Source organism: Martes martes (assembly GCF_963455335.1).
Source record: "Martes martes genome assembly, chromosome: 4".
Taxonomy (NCBI): domain Eukaryota; kingdom Metazoa; phylum Chordata; class Mammalia; order Carnivora; family Mustelidae; genus Martes; species Martes martes.
In genome coordinates this window covers 80,211,962-80,227,132 of record NC_137891.1, presented here as the reverse complement: position 1 = coordinate 80,227,132, position 15,171 = coordinate 80,211,962, and the positions used below count along the sequence as shown (strand labels likewise).

The window sequence follows — 15,171 nt, the reverse complement described above, 5'->3', positions numbered from 1 at the left end:
GAACATTGGGTGGTCCAATGAAAGTAGGTGGAGCAGGATAGCATCTCTCCTTAGTAGAAAATGCCTTACAGGGCACTGAGGTATTCAGATGAGAAAGAAAAGCAGTTATTCTTGAGGTCTTCAGTTATTCCTGATAATCTTCTTGAAGTTTTATGAATACCCCTCTCTGCTCCAGAAGAGGAAATAACCATAGTGCAGTAGGCATACTTTCTAACAGAGGAAAACCCTGTCAAGTTTTCTACTTTAGACACTATTTCACTTAATGCAGAGTTTGTTTGATGATTAAAATTGGAATTTAGAATAGAATATGCTATAAGAGTTACAGTTTTCCTGTACCAGCAAAATAATCAGATGTCTACAAAGTCATAAATGTTTACTGTAGTGAGAATCCCTCTGTCTGGATTGAGATTCATGACTGATTTAATTAACTGAAATTAGCAAAAAAAAAAAAAAAAGAAAGAAAAGAAAAGAAAAAGACCATTGTTACGCTCAAAAAGCTGGAAAATGTTCAATGCTTTTCTTCTTTTTTAACTATTTAATTGTTGGAGTCTATATAATACTGTTTCAATTGTGTAAGAACTTAACTATGACCTACATATTAAGGAGAATGTATTATTTATGCAAAAGTAGAAACTAAAAATACACTAAGTGGAAATGCAACTTTAAAGTTCTATAAAAAGAGAAGCTAATTATTCTCTGTTACAAAATAATCTGTTAGTGACAGAAATGCTTTTCAAAAATAAAACTATCACCTTATTTCAATGGTGTATTTATTTTCACAGCATCCCTTTAGTCACTAGCCTTTATCATAATGGGAAATTATGTCCAATGCCTCACTGAGCTCTCTAAATTTTTAGTAATTTGATTTCCTTCATATGCTTGTTTTATATGTGAAACTTATTGCCTTTTTCTTCTCTGAAATTAGGTAGGAGAAAAAATATTGTAATGTCAGCATAGCAATGAAATTAAAATAAATTATAAAATATGTGATTTGATTTTATTGATCTTCTATATTAATTTCAAGTAGTATGTATTTTCTTACAGTACTAAGACATATATTGCTGATCCCAGCAGAATCCTCTATAGCCATGCTTACAGCGTCCTATTTGCAGGGTGATACATATTATTGACAGCAAAAAATTCAGATTCAGTTACACTTCTGGTGTGGTAATGTATATTTAAAGATATATTCAAGTAATATATCAATTAAACCCCCAGGCCAGGCCTGAATATTTATAAACTCAAACCTGTAACTATTAACAAATCTTATCTGTTTGTGTACAGTGATAGAAGACGTTTATCTTTTCAACAAACCATTCAAATGGCAGCTTCCTTTCTCATGACATTTATCAACAGAAGCTCTCCCATCTGAAACCATTGATTATTAAATTATGTGACATACTCAATTTTGCTTTTTCTTTTCTTAAAAAAAAAAAAAAGATTTATTTATTTATTTTAGAGAGAGTGAGAGGGGGAAGGGGCAGAGGGAGAGAATCCTCAAGCAGACTCCCACTGTGTAGGGAGCCCAAGATGGTGCTCAATCCTACCACCCATGAAATCAGGACCTGAGATGAAACCAAGAATTGGAGGAAGCTACTGAGACACCCAAGCACCCCTAGATTTTATGTTTTCATGACCAGTCATGTTGTATCCTCATGTTTCAGTGGTTGTAAGGTCTTCAGTGGTCATGAATTTTGGGATTACTGTCATTGCAGTTTGAGAACACTTTAAGCTCACCATCAAAATGAATTTAGCAAATTGCCTGAAAAGTTTCATTTAGAAATAAAAAAGCAAATATTGAAAGCATAATATGCATTAATCAAATTGTCTTATTAAAACCTTAACTGTATGAGTAAATATATGTAGAGGTGGAGGAATAAAGAAGTTTGATTTCCTTTACCATGCATCCTGTCTCTACCTGTCAAGAGGAATGGCTTTTCTTGCTTTGTACTATTTACATTCCAGGTTTTTCTTCTCTTTATACTCTCTTACTCTGAACAGAGGTGAAGGGATTTATACAAATGATTTAAGGGCACTCCTCTGTAATTCCTCTTTTCCCTTAGTTCTTTAATCTATACTTTCTCACCTTCCTGTGCTAATTGAAACCTGGCTCTCCTGTGGAGAAATGTTTGATCCTGTAGTTCTCAAATGGAATCTGGCTTCTTTCCCTAACTCTTCATTTTACTAAACTTGGAGAGGCAAGGTAATTTGCTCTCTCCCACTGCACTGTCCTCTAATCTTTTCTCCATCCCTGTCTCTGTCTGTCGGTATCTCTCTCCCTCATATAAACATGCTCTTTCCACAATGCACTATCACCATCTACTATCCCAGATATCTGCCCAGCCAGGTGATAATTTTAGTCCTTGGATCATTATATCTCCACTATTGGTCCCTCAATGCTTTTTGCCATATGAAGAAAGCTATAGGAGAGTGTCCTGACCCTTCAGTCACTTGACCTGCTCTTATGCAGTTGCCTTGATGTTCACACTTTCTCAAAACTCTGTAACCTTGGTTGTTCTCTGCACCTTGTCATATGAGTACTTACAGTGTGATGATAAATTCCAAACAGTCTGCTCTAGAATGGTACCTTCCACCCTTCTACCTCAGCCCTTCAGGCACCCCAAACTCCACAACACTCGACACTAATGGAGTCTTAGACTGTTTGATCCCATCCTTGTATTTTATGCCCTTTACACAAGGGAAATTCCATAACCATCTAATATTGTCATTCCTTCACATATATCTTGAGCTCACTTGCTTCCTTATTCTCTCTTGGGGAAAAATCATTCCGATTGAATCCAACTTCCTTTTACTCTGTGACTCTTCTCATAGCTAAATATAGCTAAAGAAAATCAAACAGCCATGCTGACATTAAATTCCTGATCACTGACCCCAAGTAGGCTCCTAAGGCAGCATGATAGTTATTCTACCTTCTTTAGTCTTGTAGTTCCCTCTTTTAAATGAATCTCTGCTATCTCTTTAAACATCCAAACCACTGCCCTTATCCTCAGAATCAAAAGACAATTTTGGTTCCCGCTTCACTGAGAAAATTGAAGCAATCATTAGAGAACTGCGCACATCTGCCTACTCTCGGCATCTGTCCTCTGCAGTCGCTCTAAGGGAACCCTGAGCTCTGAGCTCTCCCCATGCTCCTCATGCCCCCTGCATGGCTGCACAGCCTCTCCTCTCTCCATGAGCAGTTGTCATTCACCTTTCCCTCTCCACCCAGGGTTTCTTAGGACCACTATGTTCTTTGCTGTCCTTGAGAGCAAACCTCCTTGAAAGAGATTGCTATATTCACTGTCCCTAGTTAGTCTTGCCCATTTTCTCTTGGGTCTAACCCAACTGCAATTTGTCCCAACATCACAAAAGAGGTTTGTTTTGCCAGATCAATAATCAATTCAGTCCTCATGGCATTTGAGTTGTCAGAAGGATTTGATGTGGCTGCTCACCTTCTTTTCACTTGTCTCTCATTACATCAAAATTGCATGAGCTTTTTTCCCTACATCTTTGTTGTTTTCTCCTCTTCTCAGACACTTTCAGAACCCGATTTTGGGTCTCTTCCCTCTTCTGTCCACATCCATCCACCTTCAAGCCATTAAATAACAGTCTAAACTTGAAACCAAGATTTCAAGATTTGACCGCTCCTTTGAACTCCACAGTGGTTTTACAATTTGTCTCTCGAAATGCCCACTTTATGTCTAAAATTATCATAGTCTTAAAATGTCTAAAACTGAGCTCCTGATTTTTCCCACCAAAGCTGATTATTTTTCAAAAGCTTTCCCATCTCACCATGTTCATCACCATCTTCTCTGTTCATAAAGGTCAAAAAGCTATATCATCCTTAACTTCATTTTTTCTTTCACACCATATGATGAAATTCGATTTTCAAAATACATCTAGAATCCAAAACCTCCTAAAACCTCTGTTGTCCATCTTTCACAGCTTCTTTCCTCTCTCCCAGGATCACTGCAGTAGCATCCTTCCTGCCTCCGTGCCTTTTATAACCCTTCCCTTTCTGTCAAGTGGTACTGTTCAGACACATTCAGATTCTGCCTTTCCTCTCCTCAGACCCTTCAGTGACGTACCATCTCACTCAGAGCCAGAGTCCTCCCAGTTGTCCCCAGGGTCATCTTCCATTTGATCTCTCAGGCTGTCAAGGCCTCACAAACCCCCAAGGCAAATCCTGCATTCCAGCCTCTGTCTTCCTTGGTTTCTCTGTCCTAATGCTATTCCCCCAGATATCCATATGGGGAATTCTCTCAGTTCACTTAAGCCTATACTCATATAACCCCTGTGAGACTTGATGGCAGTCTCGTCCAAAATCTGAGCCCCTTTCTACTTCTTCCCATTTTCCCTTCCCTCGATTGTTGTTTTTTTGTTTGTTTGTTTTTAAACTTGGTTTCCTTTAGGACCTCTTACTTCTTGACATAACATGTTTTTTGTTTTGTTTTTTTAATTTGACAGAGATCACAAGTAGGCAGAGCAGCAGGCAGAGAGAGTGGGGGAAGCAGGCTCCCTGCTGAGCAGAGATCCCAATGCGGGTGCTCGATCCCAGGACCCTGGGACTATGACCTGAGCTGAAAGCAGAGGCTTAACCCACTGAGCCGCCCAGGCTCCCCACATGTATTTTTTTTTAATCTTTTAATTTTCAGTCTTCCAAAAGGGAATCTAAGTTGCATTACTGCAGTGTGTATTTAGTTCACTGCTGTAGCTCCAATACTTGTAACAGACTTGGCTGAATTACTCTATTGGGTGAGTGTGTTGGGGAAAATATTCAAGTTACCAGTCATATGAAAACATTACCTTTATGTGTAGAAATCTTGGATGGCGTTATATATCCTAGCCAAAACACAAAACAGAACAAAACAGATCTTGAGTTTTAGTTTTTAATTGTAAACCAAGAGGGCCTAGAATTATTTTAATTGTCACAGAAAAGTCAGCCTAAGATGAACAGTGTATTTCAGATAACACTGACTTGTTGCCAGAAAATGGCCATCCTATTTCCTATTAACATATTCAGGGTCTGCTGCCAGGTCTACCTGCTTTCTTGTGCTGACAAGAGTGTCTCTTTTTTCTCTCCTGATTGCTACTCTCCAAAATACCCTGGCACAGTCCCAAGCTGCTTAATTTCAATGTCTTGAAAGGAGCCTTTGTAGCCAACCCTTTGCAGTGACAAATCAGGGTAATTGCCATAGTCCCCCATTTGAGGGGCTTTGTGCTGCTACAGTAATTGCTGGCTCAGCAGTGGTTTTCAGGGAAGCAGCTGGCAAGAGGGAAAGGAGATGGTTTTTTACAGCTGATACAAAAATAACAATAGGTTCATTTGTAAACTCATGATCAACCATGTGCCCTTCTACCAAAAGTGAAGATTACTTCTTTCTGCTTATACCAGAGCACTCCGGGTACATTTAGTTTATTTCGTAACTTCTTTTTTGTTTAAAGCTCTCTTTGAGATTCAGTTTATTAAGATTTCTCTTGGATAAACATTAACACAGCAAAAGTCTTGTAAGAGCCCCCACAGAAATAAAGCCACCTGGTGAAATATTTAGCCAACAATAAATAATTGACATTACAAGGGGGTTGGACCCAGGGATGATTTCCTAAAAGGGACAGGAGTAGCTTTGATTGCTACCCTGGGGACCTGGAAGCAAGTTGTCTACTGGTAGGAGAGGGAGGGTGAACTTAATGCCAAATACTTCAAAGGCTGTGATGAGACAGTCTAGTTTGTCACTTGAGCTGAAAGGCTTGAATTCCTAGAAGTGGTGCTCACTGAATGTGAAGCATATAAACGGTGCATTCATATGCATAGGTGGGTGAGCCAGTCCACAGTGGTGCAACCCTAGGGCTCCACAGAAAGTTTTTTTTCCTAGAAGTAACAGGAGTGGATACTTTGAGGTGCACAGTGGTTGCCGTAGTGCATGGTGTGGGTGTGGGTTTTTTTGTTTTTGTTTTTTTAAATCTCCTGGAAACATAATTAAAAGCAGACATAATGGATTTAGTAGGTGCTGTTGATATTGTTATCTGAGAGCAAAGGGGGCTGGGTGGAATATAAAGATGATTCTATTTAGGAGATATACATCTCCTCTCCCTTAATTCAGGAACATGAGATTAATTCTAAAGTTCTACAGAAATGCTCTGAGATGGGGGTACCACCAAACCGGGATTCCTAGGTAAATATTTTTAAATTATTATTTTCTTGTCTTCTGTAGACATTTTTTATTGCTGTGGTTCTGAAAACATCTGTTACTCACAGATGCTTTTAGTTGTAACATGTAAACTTCCACTAATAAGCTGTGTGCACGTGTATGAACACGTGCACAGGCACACACACATCAAGGTTAGAAAAACAGTCTTTTTGGTGTAGAAACACAACTGATTATTATGTTGATTTTGCATCAGTGACTGTTAAATTCACTGAATTCTGTGCTCCTCTATACAGCTGTATATAAACTTCTAGCAAATCCATATACTGAATTGCATTTATTCTATTTTCATTTGCAGATACCAATTTTATTATTTTGTAATTTCCAGTTACCTCCCATAATTGTTGAACTAGTCATTTAATTTCAAATACATTGAGCGTAGCAATTTTAAGTTCTGGGTCTGATAACATCAAAATCTGAATCTCTTTTTTTTTTTTTTTTTTTAAGATTTTTATTTATTTATTTGACAGAGAGAGAGGCAGGCAGAGAGAGAGAGGAGGAAGCAGGCTCCCCGCCGAGTGGAGAGCCCGATGTGGGGCTCCATCCCAGGACCCTGGGATCATGACCTGAGCTGAAGGCAGAGGCTTTAACCCACTGAGCCACCCGGAGCCCCAAAATCTGAATCTCTTATGTGCATTTCCCCTATTGCTTATCTTACCTCCTGGTTTTCTAAAAGGTATTTATTTTTGTCTCCTTTTACAGCTCCTAAATATTGGTTTAAAAGCAGACAATGTATGTAAACATTATAGACATTTGAGGTTCTACCTAAGGTTATCTTCCTCTAGAGAGGATTTACTTTTATTTCTGGCAAAATAAAATTAAAAAGATGTAGTTTATCTTATCTCAGTCAGGACTGAGTGTTTATGAACTAGGCTCTAGTCTTTATGGTCATTTATTTTTACTCTTATGTTGTATTCTGCTGACTTCTTTTCTTGAAAGGCTGAAATCCAAGATCTGCGGCTTTAACCTTTGACTCTGGGGAAACTTAGTATGTTGGCCCTTCAGCAGTTGGTTTACAATGGACAAAGGCCGGGGGAAATGGCAACTGAAGGTGACTCACATCCCTGAGTTTTCCTTTTCACTAAAAGGTGGGCTGCTTAGGTCTTTGTGCTGTGGTAACATGGCAATACCTTCTAAAATGCTTTCATCCTCCTTTTAAAAATTTTTCTTATTTTATTCCAGTGGTTCCAGGAAGTAGAATTGATCTTAAACAAGCTTGTTTACCATTGTTCTATTTGGAAATACCTGTTAATCAAGAACCCATTTTTTTTCTCTCTCTCTTTCAAGTACTAGAATACTTCCATCATGGTTTCTTCTGTTATAAGTAATAAGCCCTGTTCTCAATAATACAGACTTACCGGCTGTTGAGTCTACTCCCTGACTTAGAGATAAATATGTCCAGAGTTGAGATGGCTTTCACATCATATAAAGAGTTTGTTAAGACATAGAATGCTGGGCCCCAACCCTAAGATTTCTGATTCAGGAGATCTGGGATAAGATATGAGAATTTGCATTTCTAACAAGTTCCCAGATGATACTGGTGATGATGGAATAAGGACCACTCTAACACAGGGAGATCAGATGAGCATATAATCCATTTTCACTTTGGTTGAGAAGTTGGAGGCAAATTTGGGAACCTATGTTAATAAATATAAAAGATTTAGTGTGCTATAATTATTTTGCTACAAAAATATACCATCTGCCTCTTTATTATTCATAGTGAGTATGTTGTTACCTACTATATTATATCTTCTTAAATACCTTCCTTTCCCATTTACCCCCCTAAAAAGTTGGGGATACATTTTTTTTTTAATTTGACAGACAGAGATCATAAGTAAGCAGAGAGGCAGGCAGAGAGGCAGGCAGAGAGAGAGGAGGAAGCAGGCTCCCCATGGAGCAGAGAGCCTGATGTGGGGCTCAATCCCAGGACTCTGGGATCATGACCTGAGCCGAAGGCAGAAGCTTTAACCCACTGAGCCACCGAGGTGCCCCGGGGATACATGTTTTAACATTAAATAGTACAAATGGCAATTTAATTAAACAAAGATGAGTTTATTCAAGAATAGCAGGAAAATTACAATTTGGGACAAGCAAACGATGGCAAATCATAGACAAGTCCCTTTAGACAGAAAGAAGGATAGCTTTTATTAGGAGCCAGGAGGAAATTGGGGAGGGATGTGTTAAACAAGGTCACTTGGAGGAGAGTGAGAGTTTGAGGTTGTGGTTGTTATTGAAACATGGAAATCCTCCTTCTTCTTACTGGTCATATTGATTGAGATGAGTGGTATGTGCATGAGAACTCTCCTTTCAGGGTTTCCTAACTCCATTTTAAATGAGGTTTCTTTTATTAATTTTTTATTTCCTCCTTTTGATTCTGATATATTTTTTTTGAAGGCATCAAAGCATCAAGTAGTCCATTTTGGTTGAAATATTTCTGTCTATATTTGTCCTCAGTGCTGGGAAGAACCTTTCCCAGGAGTCATGTCCCATGTCAGAAAAAGGGACAATAAGTACTGACCAGAAACCATTGAGCCAAATTTGAGTAACAGAAGAGAGAGAAGGACAGGATCTCAGGCATTTCCCCCTCTTAAATTCATATCTTGTTGAGGTTATATGCATTGGAGATCATCTCAAAGCCCTGTGCTAATATTATTTTGTTTTAGTCATCATTTTCACAGCCCTCAGAATTGGTAAGAAAGACAGTTAACTCAAAAAGTGGTTCATGGGTACCGTGACTGTATTTCTCATTATCCCCAAAGCAGTTGGCAGTCTCTCTTGGCCCCACGTCTATCGCCAAACCTTCAGGCACTGACTTGGAAATTCAAGGTTGACTGGTTAAAGGTCACATTCCTTTTGAAGCCAAGTGGCTTGCTTAGAGATTTTATGTAATTAGATAGAGTTTCAACCTCTCCAGAAATGTTAATTCAGGTGCAGCAAGTGGTGTTGGCCACAACATAGAAACCTTATTGTTCAGCTGAAAGATAATCAAAGATAATCTAATTATCAAAAAAACTGGACAGAAAGCCCAAGGATCTTTGTGGCACAACTATTGTCTTAGAAGATTCTGTAATATCTTTAAGAATTAAGGAGAGATTTCTGATCATATTCTCATTTACATTTACTCTTAATCAAGGAAGTGTAGTCACAAAGGAAATGAATCCTAAATCACAAAAGCCTCTTGGTAATTCCTTTCTAACTTAGTGATCTCAATCCAGGGAAGTCAACCAGTGAAGTATCTTGGTTGGTGGAAAGTTAGGGTCACAGATAACTAAGAGACATTGCCTGGCTATGCACCAGCTATCCAGGCATTTATAGTTCCAGGGACTATGGTAACTAAAATAGGAAAGACATTAGTTTGAAGCCAATGACCAAAAAAAGGATTTGTGAACATCTTTTATGCAAAAAGATAGTTTTATTAAAGTGCAGAGACAGGACCCATAAGCAGAAAGAGCTGCACTGGGGTCTGCCACCTCCTGACAGCGCATGGGAGAAGAATGAGGCACAAGCAAGTCAGCCGTAAGAGAATGGGAATAGGGCCCAACCGTAGAAAAGACTGTCATGCCGAATAACTCCTTCATCTCATATTTGTTAGAAAGTGAGTAACAACCAACAAAAAAGCTGGAGTAGATTACACATTGACCACGAGTCTTGCAGATACATAAGAAGAAGGCAAAACATGTCTGGTCATGTGGTACATGACCTACAGTGAGCAAGCTTAAACGAAAGGGTTGTCTGACTAACTGCTGGTGCTCTCTGGGGAAGGAGAAATAACGGAAAAATGAAGCAGGCAGCGTTCCGCCCTGAGAGAGCCAAGCATCCCCAGCTGCTCGGCTTCAAGGACATGTATCGTCCTCTCCCCCAGAGGCCTATTGTCAGTACATATTTATCTAATCTAAGCATGCTTGGTAACTAGTATAATTTCTCGTAAGTTGTATTTTAAGCAGTACATTGTTCTGAGGAATGGTTACAGGGGTCATGTGCAGAGATAGTTTAAGTCTCTAAGAAATTTGGGAAGCAAGGTTTCCAGGACCTCCAGGGGGCTAGCTAGTGGGAAAAAGTAATTTATTACCATCTAGTAAAACCTTAGTCATGAGACTTTGCAGAGGTAGGCATGTGAGCCATATGCTTGGGGGATGATTGCCAACACATATTTGGGGGGTTTAGAGATAAAGGAAATTTCTAAAAGATTTTTTATATGTTAAATAATGCTCTTTTTAAGACCACTTTTCTGGAACCATGTAAGGAAATTATCAGGTCACTTTTCTCCAAGGGGCTTTATTTGCTCTGAAAAGTTAATTTTAGTTCTTTAAAATTGTCTGGTTCATATCTGAATATAGACACATCTCTCTCAAATATGATATTCCAAAGCTTTGGTAATGCAACCAATGTTTCAATTGTGTTCTCTTACAAGGATAATATATTCTTTTTGAACTTTTATAAATAACTGTATTTAATAAATAAGAATACTCACTATAAGCTTCTGATTCTGGAGGAAACAGGTGGGGAGAAAGAAGTGTCTTACCTTTGTTCATAAAGATATGTCTCACAAAATTATAGTGTAAGAGAAAATAAGAAAAAAAAAGTTTCCTAAAATCTGGGAAAAAATCATTAGAGAACCAAAAATGTTTTAACATGAGGTCATAAAAATTATAATCATCTTCCTCAGTTAATTCAGCCTGACATTACTGATTCTTTTTCTGCTTAAATCCAGTTTTTCACTAGATGTGGAAATTTTTACCTAGTTAAGTTTTATGATGTTAAAATTACCTGAAAATACTATTTGTCAGAAGCCATTTCCTTGAATCTTCTTAACGATGAAATACTTTCACAGGAGCACTTTTTGTGAAAGCATCAGAATAAAACAATAACTGTCTATAAATGACAAAAGACTTGAGAGTGGTATGGTTAAAGATCTAATGAGAATTCACTGCAATGCAACTGACAAGGAAATTTGGTTATCTTTGTGAAATACATTTTAAGATAGTAACTACAATGACAAGTGTTCATATTACATTAGGACATAGCAAACTTCAGGAATTTCTTTTAAGTACTGGGACACTTGTATTAATAACATATATCCACACAAATGTAGTCAAAAAAGGCTTAGAATCACCTATTTCACAATGCTTGCCATGTTAAGTTAATATGCCAAATAAGCCTAATTAGTTTTGCATCTCCCTTTTTATAAGGCAAGAGAACAAATCCTTTGAGATGGCCCAGGGACCCTTTGGGTGGTGGTGGTTTGGAGGGGGGTGGTTACTTCAAGGTGGGAAAGACTTTAAAATTTGATTTGGGTGAAGTTTGTCAAAAATAGCAAAAGGTTTGCACACTTGGTCCAATAGGAGTAGGTCACTGTGAAACAATACTTAGTTATCTATTTAGCCAAAGTGACAATTAAACACTTCACAAGCAAATAAGGAAAGTTAAATAGTTGTAAAAAGCCTTAGTTTTTTTAGTATTGAAAAGACTCAGTTGTTTTTTTTTTTTTTCTGCATGTAGTCAAAGAACTAATAATCAAAGACCTGACCTTGTTTTTCTAGGGAGATTGCATTAAAGATTAAGAAAAACCTTTTTTAAAAATATTTTATTGAGAACAGACCAATAATTAAGAAAATTTTATTCTTTTAAGAATAAATGGAGAAAAACCAAATTCTAATTTGGTTAGCCAATGTGCTTTTATTATTTTTTTTTTAAATTTTAATTCCAGTATAGTTAACATACAATGTTATATGAGTCTCAGGTGTACAATATACTGATTCAACAATACTATAGATCATCTTCAGTGGTCACCATGATAAATCTCTTTACCTATTTCACCCATCCCCCCACCTCCCCTCTGATATGCTTAATTTTAAACAAAGTACTCTCAGTTAAAGTTATTTTTTAATAAGATTTCTTTACATGAAATAAGTATTGCTCCAGAATACGTAGTTCTAAAAGATATATATATATATAAAATATTCCATACAAGAAAAGTAGAATACACATTTTCTCCAAGTACACATAGAAGAATCCCCTGGTTAAATCACATAAAAAGAGATATATCAAATGTTACAAATTTAAGAAGACTGAAATCATACAAGCACATTTTCCAACTACGGTGGTGCAAAACTAAAGATCAACAATAAAACAAAGCTGGAAAATATACAATGTAAATGTTAAATATTTAATATGTAAATATTAAACAACACGTCCTGCACAAGCAATGGACCAAATAAGAAATCAAATGGTAAATCAAAATATGTCTTGAAACAAAAGAAAAACACAATATTCCAAAACCTATGGGATGCAGCAGAAGCAGACATCAGTGAAGTTTATGTTATAAATGCTTGTATTAAGAAAAATATTTCAAATAAAGAACTTAGCATTACACCCCAAGGAACTAGAAAAATAAAAAGCTTAGCTGAAACTTAGTAGAGGAACAAAATAACAAAGAAAAATCAGAAATAAATGAAAGAGGCCGTAATAAATAATAATATAACAGTAATGACCAGTTTTTCAAAACAAAACAAAAACAAAACTGGCAATGTTTCAACTACATTAACTAAAGAAAAAAAAAAAAAGAGAGAGAGAGAGAGAGAAAGAGGACTCAACCAAACTGAAAAGTGGAAGAGAAAATAATATGACAGATAATGGAAGAAATACATAGTATGATAACAGATTACTATAGAGAACTATATATTAACCAATGAGATAAGATAACTTTGGGGAAAAAAGCAAATAATTCCTAAAAATGCACAAGTTAATGTTTCTCCACCTCCTCACTTTCAATCTCAAGGGATCTTTTAGGTCGAAAATGAGTTTCTTGTAAGCAGCATATAGATGGTCTTGTTTTCTTAATCCATTCTGACACCCTATGTCTTTTGATTGGAGCATTTAGTCCATTTACATTCAAAGTAATTATTGATAGATATGTATTTATTGCCATTTTATTACTGGTTTCATCATTGTTTCTCCAGTTTTCTTTGTTCTTTTCATGTCTTCTTTGTCACTTTTGGTCTTTTTTTTTCCACTCAAAGATACCCCTTTACTATTTCTTATGGGGCTGGTTTAATGGTCATAAGTTCCTTTAGTCTTTATCTGGAAAACTCTTTATCTCTCCTATTCAGAATGATAGCTTTGCTGGATAGAGTATTCTTGGTGGCAAATTTTCCCATTCTTCACCTTGAATATATTTTTTCCACTCCTTCCTGGCTTGTCAGGATTGTGTTGAGAAAACTCCATCTAGCCTATGGATTTTCCCTTGTAAGTTAAGGGCTTCTTTTTTCTTGCAGCTTTTAAGATTTTTTTTCTTGCCATTTATTTTGCCAATTTAATTACAATATGTCTTATGATGTTGGCCTGCTTTTTTTGTTCCCCCCATGAGAGTTCTGTGTGTCTCCTGGATCTCTGTATTTCCATTTCCTTCCCAAGATTAGGGACATTTTCTGCTGTTATTTCTTTAAATAAATTTTTTGTCCCCTTTTCTCTCCCTTTTTCTGGAACTCCCATAATATGAATTCTATTATATTTGATGGAGTCACTGATTTCCCTCAGTTTACTCCTGTATTGCATAATTGTTCTTTCTCTCTTTTGTACAGCTTCATTATTTTCCATTACTGTGTCTACTTTGTCACTAATTCATTCTTCTGCTTTTTCCAGCCTGTTGTTTGTTGCATCAAGCCTGATTTCTATCTCATTTATTGCATTCTTCATCTCTGATTGATTTTTTTTAACTCATTTATCTCTATAGTGGGGTTTCCCTGATGTCCTCTATTCTTTTCTCAAACCCAGTGAGTATCCTTATGATTGTTGCTTTCAATTCTCCATCAGGCATGTTACTTATATTTATTCCAGTTAGATCTCTGACTATGGCCTTATCTTGTTTCATTTGGGATAAATTCCTCCATCTTGTCATTTTATCTAAGTCTCTGCCTTCTTCTCTGTGTTAGAAAAGCCAGTTATGTCCTGAAAGCAATGGCCTTATGAAAAAGAGTTCATATAGTACTCAGGATCTATTGCTTCAGTGAGTGTCTCCAGTGTGTGGTGCCTTCGCTCCGTTGTTGTGTTTTGGCTACTCTATCCTTCAGGCCAGTTGTCTGCAGAGGCAGACAACTTGTCTGCTGTGCACAGTATTTGGTTCCTGGACTAAATGTGGTGAGTTTTAACTAGGCATGCTCTGGTCTGCTTGTGAAATGAGACCCGACAACCTAACCATGAGAATTAATGCCCTGCAGAAGTCTCTGGTTGAGAGATGTGATGGGGGCAGAGGCTTGTGCTGGTCTTCTGTAGGAGGGGTCCACCATGCTGGGACAGAGGCAAGCTTGACTTAGAAGAGCAGTCCAGCCAGAGCATAGGGGGTGGGGTTTGTGTAGGCAAGTTGGGCAGACTTGTTGTAACTGTGCTGCCTCCTGCTGGTGGCTCTGTGTTTATGCTGAGTGTCAGCGTAGGGAAATGCCACTGGCCAACTCCCCTTTTTCCAGAGAGGTATATATGAGAATGCTTCCTCCTCGGGACTGTCTCCAAGAAAAGTGAATAATCACCCCACTGTGTGACCTTCAGATCACTGTTTCCATGCTGTCTGTTTCCTGGGTTGTTTGTCAGTCTTCTCTCCAGGAGTAGGGAATGCCCTCAGGCATCAGCCAAACCCACTGACCTTTAAAATTATAGACTTTAAACCACACTGGATGCAAGAACTCATGAAATTCAGTCCCTTTTGTTTTCTAAGCCAATGGTTTTGGGAAACATTCTCCTTGTGCATTCCCCTGTGTGTTCCTCTCTCTCTTTTGCCCCTTCCTGAAATTGTGCTCCCTTCCCTTTGTAGCATCTGCAATCTGTTTCTCCCCTAAACCTCATCTTTGCACCTCCTACCTTCTTTGATGTGGCCTCTTCTTTCTCTTTAGTTGTGGAATTTATTCTGTCAGCCTTCAAGCTGATTTCTGGGGTATTTAAGAGGATTTAATTGTTATCTAGTTGTGTTCATGGG

The 15,171-nt window shown here is 37.6% G+C and overlaps 1 protein-coding gene across 2 annotated transcripts in view; it reads left to right on the top strand.

Moving 5' to 3' along the window:
- Positions 1–15,171, top strand: part of SNTG1 (syntrophin gamma 1) — a gene marked incomplete at both ends in the record, with an annotated part of 354,349 nt that overhangs the window by 230,517 nt on the left and 108,661 nt on the right. The window lies entirely within an intron of this gene.